Raw genomic sequence first — 9671 nt, forward strand, 5'->3', positions numbered from 1 at the left:
TCTCTCTGTCTCTGTCTCTCTGTCTCTGTCTCTGTCTCTGTCTCTGTCTCTCTCTCTCTCTCTCTCTCTCTCTGTCTCTCTCTCTGTCTCTCTGTCTCTCTCTCTCTCTCCCTTTCCCCTTCCTCCCCCCATGCCTCCCACCCTCCTCTTTATTATCTTGCCCTAGGCCACTACATAAACGAACCAGAGATTCCTTTTCTTGTGCTGCCCTTCCTCTCATTCTACCCTCACATCAATGATTACCTTTCCCTCCTTGGATATCATTTAGTACTTCATTTGTATCTCTCTGATATAGTTATAGCTACTGGGTTCTAGGATGGCTCAGGCTGCTGACAAGGGGAAGGAAACAAGTATTAGTTTTTTCCCAGGGTCCCAGGCAGTTCCAGAACCCTTTTGGTGGCAAGAAGACCTGCCATCACTTGGGGATAGAGTGTTATGGTTATTTATCTTCCCCCTGCCCTGCCCTGGACAACACCTGATCCAGTCAGGCAGAGTAAGTCAGGAAGTACATCACCCCAAAGTATGACTTATCTTTTTGTCCTTCAAGTTACCTGAATTGCTTGACTCACAGGGTTAGAATGCAATGGAAGTCAACAACTCAATTCCTCTTAAATATATAGAGCATCACCAGCCCTGCTGGTGTATCTGTAGTACAGAGCACTATCTGCTTGCTCTGCCACTACTTTCTAATAGCTCCTATGTCTTACCATCTGTGCCTTGTCTCCATCCCCCAAAGTCCCCTGGCACTATTATCTGCCTATAGTTGCATCTTTTGAATTTTGAGGTTCTTCTACTGTTCCTGTAGGCTGATTGAAAAAATCAGTATTTTATCCTTCAATTAGAGTGTGAGGTCCTGGAGAGCAGAGGCTGTCTAGCTTTCTTTGTTTGTACCTCAGTGCTTAACAACACTTGGAATATATTAAGTGATTAACAACTGTTTTTTCATCCATCCATCCATCCATCCATCCATCCATCCATCCATTCATCCACCGATCTATCCATCCATCTATCCATCCATCCATCTGTCCGTCCATCTGTCCATCTGTCCATCCATCCATACATGTAATTATTATTGTAGTTATTTGTTTATGTATTGTATCTTTCTGTTAAAATGTAAGAGCTATGAGTGCATCTTAAACAAATTTTGTACCCAACTACCTATTAAAGTGCCCTGAACACAGTGGATGCTTAAGAACTGTGGTTGAAATAGAAGAAATTATATTTTTGAACAAAATGCCTTGCTATGACTTTTTTCCTCTTGGGATAGAAAGTTTTATTTTTATTGAATGTTTTTAAATGAGAAGATTGGACTAGATCCAAAGGTCTGTCCTATTTATAAATCCTATGAGCTTAGTATGAATGAAAAGAATAACTTCTACAAATAGTCCACCTGACCTAGAGAGAACCAAAAAAGTCCAAAATGTAAAGAATCGCTAATCGAGCAAAAGTAGAAATTACTTTGAACAAAAGGAAGGTTAAGGCTTTTTGACTGCTTGGCCCCATTCTGAACCTTTCTGGTGGATGACTCCCAAGTGTCTCTTCCAGCCAACATCTGTTGGCAATTTAGCAACGAAGCTTCCCCCTTAATTAATCAATTTGAGTCCACATGGAAGAGATTTGTGTTTACAGTGTCAAAAATCCTGACAAAAACATGCATGGGAGGAAACTAGGCATGCATAGGAATTGTAATTTATTTTTTTAAAAATACATGCAAACAGTAATCTAAAAACCACATATATGCAAGAAATATGTGCCTACTTTTGCAAGTAAAATGCATTTATCATCTTTTAGAAAGTGTATGCTTTGGTTAGCAGAATTAACACCATATTGCAGAAGAGAGTAATGGGTAGAGTGATATACTTAGGGAACAAGAATAAAGTCCACAAAACAAGATGAAGACTTTGTATTTTTGAGAGTAGGAGAGATGGGATCAGTCAGCACACTGAGCTCTGAAGAGCAAGTCTGATGTTGGTTATATAAGTAAGGGTAGTAATTACAGTATCTTCCCATTACCATCAACCTTAATCACATAAGAACAGTATACTTACTTCTGAGCTTCTCAGTCTAAGAACCTTAGAAAACTTGAAGAAGTCTTAGAATAGGACCACCAAGGTGATGCCAGGGTTGGAAGAAAAATATTATTTACCCTAAAGAGGATAGAGGCTGACTTAAACTTAAACTGACATAAACTAGACATAAACAGTCTAGTTTATGAAGAGTTATTAAGGGGTGATAAAGAATGACTCTTCCATCTCCACTAAGGACTGTGAGGAAGTGAAATTTAAATGAAGCAATATGCATTTAGGTTAGGCATGAGGCGATACTCTCTAAGATTGGGGTTTGCTCAACCACATAATGGGCTTTTGGCAGTCTGAAGAATTTCCTTCATATGAAGGTCTTTAAAATTATGGCTAGTTCTCATCTGTTTGGATGGTGTCTGGTCTATGCTTATGACTACATTAGCAATTTTCAAAGTATGATCCTTGATGCACTATCAGGGTGCCCGCAAGGTCAAATCTATTTTCATAATAATATTGACACTATTTGTTCATTAAAATACTCCTTTCTTTCCCAACTACTTTTCTGTGTGAGACTGGATTTTCTTCATATATTTCATCTAAAACTATGTATTGTAACAGATTGAATGCAGAAGTAGATATGAGAATCAATCCAGAAGTAGATATGAGAATCCAGCTGCCTTCTATTAAATTAGATACTAAGTAGATTTGAAAAAAATTAAGTAAAACAATGTTAACTATGTAAAGCTCTTCTCACTATTTTTTGGTTTGTTTTGGAAATATGGTACTATAATTATGATTATTTTTATGCTAATGATTCTCAAATCTATTTATCCAACCCCAAACTTTCTGTTGAACTTTAGCCTCTCATCTCCAGCTGCCCATTAGACTGCTTGAACTGGATGTCTTGTAGTCATCTTAAAGGTCAACAAAGTCAAAACTGAACTCATTATCTCCCTGAGCCCCTCCTCCTCTCCCCACAGCCAATTCTCCTCTATTCCTAATTTGCTGATTGATATCAAGGACACCCCTATCTTTTCAGTCACCCTAGCTTGCAATGTAGGTGTCTGTAATATAATGCCAAAAGAAAGGCAACTTCCCAAGGTTCAGAATACCAGCATAGGTGCTCTCCATTTTATTCAGTGACCAACCAAGAACAGAGAAGATCAAAACATGACATCATTCAAAATACAGCATTTGCTAAGTGTGATTCAATAATCTCCAAGTACTACCCCACCCCAGGACCTTCCAATCATTCAATCAATTACAAAGTCCCAGTTCTAAATACTTCTCCACCCCTAGGCTATACCTTCATTTAGTCCACCACAAAGCCCCTCTTCTCAAATGGAGATTAGTTTCCAAACATAAGTAAAATACATTCATTTGCTCAACCACAGAACACAAAAAGGTCAAAAGTTCCCCACCCCTGGATCTCAATTGAATCTACCCCAGAGTTACATCAAGTTTAAACACAGCACTTAATACCCAAATGGAGGTCTTTTCTTCATCTTGACACCAGGCAAGTTCTCAGCAATCTTAGTTCCTGGGGAGACAAGGCTCAGCCAGGCCACAAGATACATTGCCAGTCCCTTCATCAATTCTTCCTCTGTCTGTAGAACAGTCCTAGAACCCCTGAAAACATTAGCAAAACCCTTTCCCAGGATTTCTGTAAACATACAACCAGAAAATCCTTCTTCAGGGCTTCTGAACCAACAGAAAGTTTCCCAGACCCCTGCAACAACAGCACTGTCCTTCACCAGTGGACAGTATTCACTCTGTCTGCAGGACAGTCTCAGGGCTTCTTAGCGAACAGCCAGGTTCCAGGACTTCTTCAACAACAGGACTGTCTTTCACCAGTGGACAAATCTGGCAAAACAACATCAAAACAGACAAAGTACCAGCAAAACAGCCATGTCTCCTCAGTCCTTGGAAGCTCAGGGGGCAGGTCTCAAAAGTCCAGGGCAATTCAAAGTGGCCCTCAGCAGTCCTCTCAGTCTCTCTCTGCCTCCACGAGATGCCGCTTCCAAAAAGTTCTTCTGCCTCTCTCTTGTGTCTCTCCAAATCTACGTCACCAGCTCCTCCCAGTTCAGGACTCTCCCTTCACATCAACAAGTCCATCCCACAGGTGGGACCAACAAGCTCTGGGTTTTAACACAATCAGTTTGAAAACCAAGCCAATACAGGGGAATCTTTAATTGCCATTACTATCACAGTGTCATTCTCATTTTCTCTCTTCTTCACCCTCATATTCAATCTGTTGCCAAGTTCTGTTGTTTTTTTTTCTATGTAATTACTTTCCCATATCCACCTTTCTCTCCTCTGACAGTGATGCCACCCTGGTGCTGGCCCTTATCACTTCATACCTGGACTATTCCAATAGGCACAGTTGTCTCTCTACTCAATTTAATAGCCATATGGAGAGACTGCACTGACCAAGCATGCTATGCATGTTTTTAAGGGCTGGGTTTTCTTTGGTCAGTCCCTCAGTAAATTTGATAGATAGATAGACCAGTTGACAGATAGAACAATAAGTATCATAGATATATCTGATAAATCATTTATTAAGTACTTAATATGTGCCAAACAAGCTGGATAGTTCCTACTCTCAAAGTATTTTCATTGTAAAGTGCAAGACAATGTACAAAAGTGAGCTGGAAAGGGTCAGGGGATGGCAGAAGTAAGTGTGATAGCATCATTTGGAAATGACTAGGAAGTGTCCTGAAGACCTGTTTCCTGCATGGTAAGGGATGATAAAAGCTCATCCATCAGTACCAGGTGACCCAGTGATGGAGTTTAAGGTTGCAGTTGGGGGGAAGATAAAGTGAGATTGGGGAGATTGTTATTTCTGAATCCAGTTACATCTTCTTTGTTCTCCAAGTTACATTTTCAAATTGTCATTTACACATGTAGTGGTGTATTTTTTTCTTTAAAAATTATTGATATCCTTTGTTTTAACATTATTTCATTTTCAGATGTATTCTTTCTACCTGTTACCCAGAAAACTAATAGAAGAAGACACAGAAGAAGGTGAGAGAGGGAGATAACAAAACAAACCAATGCATGAACCAATTCTGTCAGTGTATGCAATATTCCACACCCATAGTACCCTCTTTCTGCCAAGCAGGGAAGGTGGTATATTTTCTCATTTCTTCTTTGGAGATAAGAGTGGTCATTATAATTGCTTGGTATCCAGTTTGGATTTTTTTGTTTGTGTGTTCTTTCCATTTACAATATTGTCATCATTGTGTATATATTTTTCTGGTTCTGTTTATTTTATTCTGCTTCAATTTATTTAGATTTTCCCTTGCTTTCCTGAATTACATATATTCATTTTTTATAATGTGATAATATTCCATTACATTCACATGTTACAATTTATTTAGCCATTCCCCAGTTAATGGATTTAAACTAGTTTTTCCAGTTTTTTGCTTGTTTCTAGCATAAAAATTTTGCTATGAATATTTTGGTGTGTATGTGACATTGCTCTCTGGTTTTGACCTCTTTAGTGTATAAATCTAGCAGTGGCATTTCTAAGTCAAAGGTTATTTATATTTTAGTCACTTTTTTTTTAGCATAATTGGTTGTACCAATTGTCAGCTCCAACAGTGCATTATGGGCAATGTGTGCCTATCTTTCCATAGCCTCTCTAACATTCTGCATTGATTTCTAAGTGTAAAGCAGAACCATATCAGAGAGCAAATGCCACAAATACTATTACCTAAAAATCGAAATTTTATTACATTTGATTTATGTGATTGTAGGATTGTAGATTGAGAGCTGGAAGAGATTTTTGTTGTAGTGGTTGTGTGGAGAGAGCTGGACTCCTTCCTTTTCCTCTACCATCTTGATTTGTCTGTATATATATATATATATATATCTGAGGTGAGTATATAATAATAGCTAATATTTACATAAAACTTTAAGGTTTGTAAAATGCTTTCAAATAATCTTTTCATTTTGGCTTTCATTATGGTTTCAGAAATGAGTTCCCATAAGAAAAAAAACAACCCCTTCATATGAAAGAAATCATATATAACATTTTTTTTCAAGGTATATTCTTTATCAGTGTGCCATCTGGCATTTAATGTGATTCAGGTGGGGAAGATCATAAAAAATTAATTTAATTTCTACCTCAATTCTCAATCCTCATCTAGTCCTACTCTTCCATTTTACAGATGCAGCAGCCTTGAGAGGTTAAATGACTTGTCCATGGTCACAAAGGCAAATGGCACACATCTGGATATAATGATTTTTTTGTACCTTGAAACTACCCAATAAATAAAATTGTGATAATTTTATAATGTATTATATATTTTTCAACATTCATTTTGGCATTATTTTTTTCCTCCCATAGTATTATATGGTGTAAAATATCCTTCAAATCTTAGTGTCTGTATAAGCTTCTGTAGCTTAAAAGTGCTCTGAGACTTTTGGAATACCTTGTATTATTTGGATAGGGTTTTTTACCTCTTAAGTCAAGATATTAATTCTCTTTCCAAGTTTTACCTTCAAAGATCTTTCTTTTCCAGTTCTTTTATCTATTGCTCTCATTTAATTTATTTTGCTTTTAAAACTCTTTTTAAAGCTCTTTATTATTTTTTTTTAGGACTTCTAATTGCTCCTATGACCAAGCTGCATTTTTCTTTAAGTTTTAGAGTTATTCTCCTTTTCTGGTTCATGTTTTGAACATCACTAGCATCATAATAGCTTTTTTTCTTTTTGAATTCTTTGGCTATTAAGAGCTATGTTCTTCTAGTATCACAGGGACAGTTTGAACTTGGGAATTTCAGTCTTCCAGTAGGTTTTTTTCAATTAGACCAAAGGGCACATTGTGATTGCTATTATCGTGAGCTTTCAAAGTTACAGACCTTGCCTCACGTCTAGGCAATATAGATATAGACTTTCCTCTAGGTGATGTTCCAGTAGACAGTAGTCAGATCCCATCCCTCCAGTTTAGAGCAATCAGGCTGTTGGCCGATTCCTATTCTAGCCATTGGGATGTCTTTGATCTCCTGTGAGGGCACTGCTGGCCTAACTCTGTTTTGAGCTTGGGTTGGAGTCCTTTCCCTTTCAAGTCTATGACCTGCTTTAGGCTACTCTGAACTATACTACTGGTCCAGTTCTGTTTGGAAACTTAGTGGTTGAATCCATGATCCCAACCCATCCCTGTTTCACAGTTTTTGCTCTGGTCATTTGCCAAATGGGTTGAATTTGTGATTGTGGGCTAGGAAGATTACCTACGGCACTTTCTCCTTAGATTTCTTGGTTTGGCATTATTCTTAGATTTTTGTTGGAGTGGTTGTGTAGAGAGAACTGGACTCCTTCCTTCTCTACCATCTTGATTTGTCTCTCAACATTAGATTCATTAATGTAAATGTATATTTGAGGTGAATATATAATAATAGCTGATATTTACATAAAACTTTGAGGTTTGTAAAATGCTTTCAAATAATCTTTTCATTTTGGTTTTCATTATACTTTCAGAAATGAGTTCCCACAGGAAAAAAAAACAGCCCTATCTTATAAAAGAAAGCATACATAACATTTTATTTCAAGAAATATTCTTCATCAATGTGCCATCTGGCATTTAATGTGATTCAGGTGAGGAAGAACATAAAAAGATTAATTTTATTACTATCTCAATCCCCAAACTCACTACCCCAATATCATCATTATTATTATTAGCATCTCATTTTAATCTTGTCTGATTGAATTCATAAAGAAATAATATTGGGAGAATTCACTATCCTGCCATTATTCTCTTATCTCTAAGGTTCTACAGACCATTGTACAGTTGAAAAATAGCTATTATTTGTATTTTAATAAAAGAATTGGAATTGAAGAGTCACAGTAGAAAGAAAACTAGACTTGGAGTAATGAAGACCTTATTTGAAATCCAAACTCATCCATTTACTAGCTGTGTGACTGGTCAAGTCACCTAAACACTATCTGCCTCAGTTTCCTCACTTATAAAATAATTTTTGTTTGTTGTGAGGATAAAAAGAGAAAATATTTGCAAAGTGTTTTAAAACATTACATAAATATTAGCTATTATTAAGTAATTTTTATTAGTAGTATTTTTATAGCAAAATCTATTAAATGTTCTTACATTTTTATGGATCACTTATGTTTAGGTGATTATATGCAATTGTTCTCTCTGTGTCAATGCTTTGGTTCTAAAATAGTTTATACTGATTATGTTGTTGCTGTTATCAATCTCATCTTTTCAGTGGGATTCAAAGAGAAACAGACTTATGACAAGACGCTATCTTGCAGTATTTATTTTTACTTAATGTAATATAGATTATTGAACTAATGTGTAAAATAATGGCTTTTTATAATTATATAAAACCGTTATGGTGCAAATCATTCTCTGTGGGATTATTGAAAGCATCCTTGGTTCACCTCCGATAGCAGAGAGGGCTATAAGGATCACATATACCTCATTCTGCTTGGATGTGATTTTTATCTTCCTACTAAATCTCTATATTTGAAAGTTTTTTATTGCATGTACCTTGCAGATATGTAAAGATTTTATATGGTGATTTGTGTTGAAAAAGAAACTATTAGAGTATGGGGCTTGGAGTTAGAGAGATCAGAGTTTGAATCCTTAAGGAGACACTTATCAGTTATGTTACCTTGAGCAAATCACTTAACTTTTTGTCTGCTTTAGTTTCCTCATCTGTAAAATGGGAAGAATAGCACCTCTCTCCCAGAGTTGGAGGACTGAATGAGAGAATATTTTTATAAAATAGTATAAGAAAATTTTACATGATTATGAATCACACAATAATTTTTACATTTATCAAATAATGCAATAAAATTGCATAATAATAGCTAGAGTTTATATAGAGCTTGAAGTTTTGCAATGTTTTGCTAGTTATTGATATTATATTTATTTAAAAATTTTATGGATCAGTGTTATACCTAGGTAATTGTTTTCAGTCATTTGGTCTGTGGTAATAGTTTGTTTCAATACACAGCTATCCCTTGCACTTTGAAGGGGTTAGGAGTGCAGTGCCATCAAGATCTAGAACATCTGCATAAATTTTTTTGATCTTTCCTTCATACCAGGCATGAAGTCTAATTTTTTTCTTTTTCTTCTGTGGGGGTATTTATAGTACTTTATTATAAAATTTAGGTTGATATTATGTAATACTATACACATATTTTATACATTTATGAGTTTCTAAACTTTTTAATGTGTTGTCTAGTGGCCTTTGTGTATTGTCTGTAGCTTCTGCAAAACTCCCCCAAAATTCCTACTTAATTTCTTTTTTTTGCTTGTTTGTTTGTTTTTGTTTTTCATTTTTCAAATGCTTTATTAACTTCTGATTTACATCATTCATTTCCACCAGATTTTGAGTTACAAGTTTTCCCCTGTTTTTCCCCTACCCACCACTCCAAAATAGCGGTCCCACAGGATATTCTCTCCTCCAATCTTCTCTCTACCGTATCTTCTCCCATACCCCCTTCAACTTTTTCAGTAGGGCATGGTGGATCTCTATGCCCCAGTGCCTGTATATCTTATTTCCCAATTACATGTAAAATAGGATTAATAATAGTATATATATATATATATATATATATATATTTTAAACATTTGATTTTAAAACTTTGAATTCCAGATTCATTCCCTTCCTCCCTTGTCAC

At 36.0% G+C, this 9671-nt stretch overlaps 1 long non-coding RNA gene across 1 annotated transcript in view; it reads left to right on the forward strand.

Annotated features, from left to right (window-relative positions):
* The window catches only part of LOC138160122 (uncharacterized), a 380488-nt gene extending 374171 nt beyond the window's left edge, over window positions 1-6317 (forward strand). The window contains exons 9-10 of the long non-coding RNA XR_011168079.1: window positions 4991-5045; window positions 6194-6317. This is a non-coding gene — a long non-coding RNA (uncharacterized lncRNA). The remainder of the gene's footprint in view (window positions 1-4990; window positions 5046-6193) is intronic.
* Window positions 6318-9671: the final 3354 nt, after the last annotated feature.

The sequence above is a fragment of the Petaurus breviceps genome, unplaced genomic scaffold, assembly GCF_028583685.1.
Source record: "Petaurus breviceps papuanus isolate PSGF00001 unplaced genomic scaffold, PetGlider_PUasm1.0 179, whole genome shotgun sequence".
NCBI classification, from domain to species: domain Eukaryota; kingdom Metazoa; phylum Chordata; class Mammalia; order Diprotodontia; family Petauridae; genus Petaurus; species Petaurus breviceps.